This window comes from Pteropus vampyrus, unplaced genomic scaffold, assembly GCF_000151845.1.
Source record: "Pteropus vampyrus isolate Shadow unplaced genomic scaffold, Pvam_2.0 Scaffold336, whole genome shotgun sequence".
Taxonomy (NCBI): domain Eukaryota; kingdom Metazoa; phylum Chordata; class Mammalia; order Chiroptera; family Pteropodidae; genus Pteropus; species Pteropus vampyrus.
The window spans coordinates 123,699-127,983 of NW_011889117.1; the positions used below are offsets into that span (position 1 = coordinate 123,699).

The 4,285-nt window shown below is 40.3% G+C and overlaps 1 pseudogene; it reads right to left on the reverse strand.

Annotated features, from left to right (window-relative positions):
- Nucleotides 1–3,592: 3,592 nt before the first annotated feature.
- LOC105304268 lies at nt 3,593–3,968 on the reverse strand (annotated as a pseudogene).
- Nucleotides 3,969–4,285: the final 317 nt, after the last annotated feature.

The window sequence follows — 4,285 nt, forward strand, 5'->3', positions numbered from 1 at the left end:
CAGAGGTGTGACTGGTCCTAGAGGCATACAGCTAAGTAAGGGGCAGAGGCAGCCCTGGGACGCTTGAGCGGGAAGAGAAGCTGGGATTGCGGTTTTTGTGGTGACATTTGTCGACCTTCCACTGGACTCCAAGTCCTGAACCAGCCATCATAGAGGGAACTGAGGAGAATGTGAGACTCACTTTGCCTTCAAGGGAACCCAGCCTTGAAGGGGAGAGAAAACACATAAGTAAAAAATGAGAATTCAGGGCAAAACCAGTAGGCATCTGGCAGCGAGGGGCAGGGGCGAGGGGGGGCGGCTCTGGCACCCCTCTGAGCAAGGGGCTGAGAGATGCTGCTTTGTCTTGGAGTTTGATTTGCAAAGCAAAGATTTTGCTTTTATTTGGAGGGTAAAATCAGCCTTGGGGGAGCTTGGAGGAGATTATAGAGCCTTTCACAAAGGGTCAGATACTCTGCTTTGAGAAGTGCCAAGTGGTCCCTAATGTCCGTGGTGCCTGCTTCTATGGTTCTAATGGTCTGTCACTCGAGGTACCCAAGGATCCTGGATGCTGTGGTTTCAGAGGCTACACTGCCCAGAATCCCTAGGTGAGAATCCATCCATGTTGAAAATGGGTTGTAATATGCCCCTTCCAGGATGCCAGGCACCTACCAGGGTGTGGACGCTGCATGGGGAAGGAATGCAGAGCCTATAAGAGGCCTAGAGACACTGGAAGTCTTTCAAGGCCGAGAAACTCAGGGCTGTTTGTTGGCTCTGATGCTGGGATAGCTGGCCATAGGCAGACAACCCAGAGCAGGTGGGGATGAGGGCAAGTTGTTGCCATTGGGGGCAATGTCTCTGTCCTCCCTCCTTGGAGATCAGGACTCAACCAGAGGGACTGGACAGGACTAGCCACAGGGAAGCCCATGCAAATAAAACTAGTAGCTCCTGGAAAACAAATCCTGCCTCTCAGCCTCCCCAGGGCCACCGCGCACAAGCTGAGCCAAATGCTGGTCTAGGACGCCCTCTGGTGGTCACTCTGGGCAGTGGTAGAAGGTGCTGTAGGTTTAAGAGTGAGTGGTCATAGAGTTGGAAGACTTCAGCATGGATCATCTCTCCCATTGCACAGTTGGAAAAACCGAGGCCTGGAGGGAAGTGACTTGCCCAAGATCAGACAGCAAGTCAGCAGCCGAGCCCAGAAAAGAACCCAGACCTCCCTCTACACAAGAGGCTTGCTCTTGGGTCTCAAGGCATCCCCACCAGGGGAGGGAAGGCTGAGTGTCCAGGAAGCTCACTCTCCAGTGACTGAGCAGCTGTATGATGAGGCATGCAGCACTTCCCTTTCCTGGCTGTGGGTTTCTAACCTCTAAAACCTGGGGCTACCTGTTGGCAACGGATGAGGGGACTGGGGTTTTCCTCATATGTAGCTAGTAGTGAGGCTGTAACCAGTCATCCTTTCAGAAAATCCTAAAGCAAGCCTTCCTACACCAGGTATCATATTTAATGATGAAATACTGGGTACTTTCCCTCTGAGATCAGGAACAAGGATATCTGCTCTTGCCATTTCTATTCAATTTGTACCAGAGGTTCCAGCTAGGACACTTAGGCAAAGAAAAAAGGCATCCATATTGCAAAGTAAGAAGTGAAACTATCTCTATTTGCAGATGACTTGATCTTGTATATGGGCAATCCTAAAAAAATCCACCTCTATATATTAGAACTAATAAATGAGTTCAGCAACGTTGCAAGATACAAGATGAATATACAAAAGTCAACTGTATCTCTACACACTTGCAACGAACACTTCAAAAATGTAATTAAGAAAATAATTCCATTTACGCTAGCATCAAAAGGAATAAAATGCTTAGGAATAAATTTAACCAAAACAGTATAAAACTGATACTCTGAAAACTACAAAATATTGTTGAAAGACATTTAAGAAGACCTAAATAAATAGAAAAACATCCCATGTTCATGGATCCAAAGACCTAATTTTAAGATGCCAAGACTCCCCAAACTGATCTTCAGATTTAGCACAATCCCCATTAAAATCCCAACCTGCTTCTTTGCAGACATTGACAAGCTGATCTTAAAATTCATATGAAAATTCAAGTGACCCCAAATAGCCAAAACAATATTGAAAAAAGAAGAATATCAGATACTCATATTTTCGATGTCAAAACTTTTTACAAAGCTACAGTAATCAGAACAGTGTAATACTGACATAAGGATAGACCTACAAATTAATAGAATAAAATTGAGAGTCTAAAAATAAACTCTCAGATTTATGGTCAATGATTTTCAACCAGGGTGACAAGAGAATTCAATAGGGAAAGAACAGCCTCTTCAACAAATGGTGCAGGAATGACTGGTTATCCACATGGAAAAAGAAGGAAGCTGGACACCCTCCTCAGACCCTACCCGAAAATTAACTCAAAATGGATCATAGACCTAAATGTAATAGTTAAAACTATAAAACTCATAGAGGAAAAGATAAGCATAAAGCTTCATGACTTAAGAGTACGCATTAGAATTAATTTCTTAAATATGACACCAAAAGCACAGCAACAAAAGAAAAAAATGAGATACATCGGACATCATCAAAATAAAAAACTTCCATGCTGCAAAAGACATCATTAAGAAAGTAAACAGATACTCCATAGGATGGGAGAAAATATTTGCAAATCATATATCTAATAAGGAATTTTAACCAGAGTATATAAAGAACTCTTACAACTCAATGATAAAAGACAACCTAATTGCAAAAAGGGCAAATGATCTGAATAGACATAAATATATATACATATATATACACACACACACATATATATATGTATGAAGGTATACAAATGGCCCATAGACTCATAAAAAGATGCTGAAAATAATTAACCATCAGAGAAATGCAAATCATAACTACAAGATACTACTTTGTACCCACTAAATGGCTATAATGAGAAAGACAGATAATAACAAGTATTGACAAGGATGTGGAGAAAGCAGAACCCTCACATACTACTGGTAGGAATGTAAAATGGTATGGCTGCTTTAAATAACAGTCTGGCAGTTCCTCAAAAGGTTAAAGAGAATTACCATATAAGTAATTAATTCCACACCTAAGAAGTATATATCAAAGAGAAATAAAAACATACATATAATGGCCAAAAAGTAGAAACAACCCAGATGTCCATCAACTGATGAATGGATAAATAAAATGTAGTACAACCATACAATGGAATATTATTCAGCAATGAAAAGGAATTAACTACTGATACATGCTATGACATGAATAACCCTTGAAAATAGTATGCAAAATGCAAGAAGTCAGTCACAAAAGGCCACATACTGTATGATCTCACTTACATGAAATGTCCAGAATAGGCAAATCTATAGGGACAGAAAACAGATTGTCTTTTATAGCAGTGGTTGCTTACGGCTGCGGGAGGAAAATGGGGGGAAATGGGTATGAGATTCTTTACGGGATGATAAAAATGTTCTAAAATTTATAGTGGTGATGGTTGCACAACTTTGAATATACTAAAAACCATTAAATTGTATGCTTTAAATGGGTAAATTGCATGGCAAATCATATCTCAATAAAGTTGTTACTTTAAAAAAAAAAAGCTTCGCATATTTATTACTGAACCAACCTACTAGTGCAGAAGCATATTACACAAAGAAGAAAATCCTTTATCCAATAATTTCTCAATAAAACACGCCAAACTGTCCAGATAGTAGAGATCTTCTCAGTTCTTTGGTAAGATCCAAGCAACGTGGACACAGCAGAAATATGTGTGCCATCTCATGCGTGATTTCTTACAAACCCAGCTTCGTTCTTCCCCAGTGTCTCCTCTTGGAGTTGTACCTGATTTTATTACCAGTTTTCATCTGAATCCATTGGAGAATGGGCTGATTCTGCTTTTATTTCTTGGCCAGGAACTGCTCGATCCTAAAAGTCTTGTGAGAATACATGGCGAGTAAGACTCAACAGCACGCACCACCTGTAACTTTTTTTTTTTTTTTTAAAGAGCCTATTCTTTGGACCCATGACTCCACTTCTAGATATTAATCTAGAAACCAGTCATGTGCACAAGGACATATGTGTAAAGATTTCCATCACAGTATTATTTGTAACGGCAAAAGTGTGAGACTAACCTAAGTGTCCATTAGTAGGGGAATAGGTCAGTTTTCTTCAACCCAGGGATGAAACAATTAAGTCATTAAAATGATTAAAAATGAGCCACATTTACTAACATAAACGAGGTCCGAGATATACTGCCAAGTTTTAAAAAACGTTTTAAATTAAGTTGTA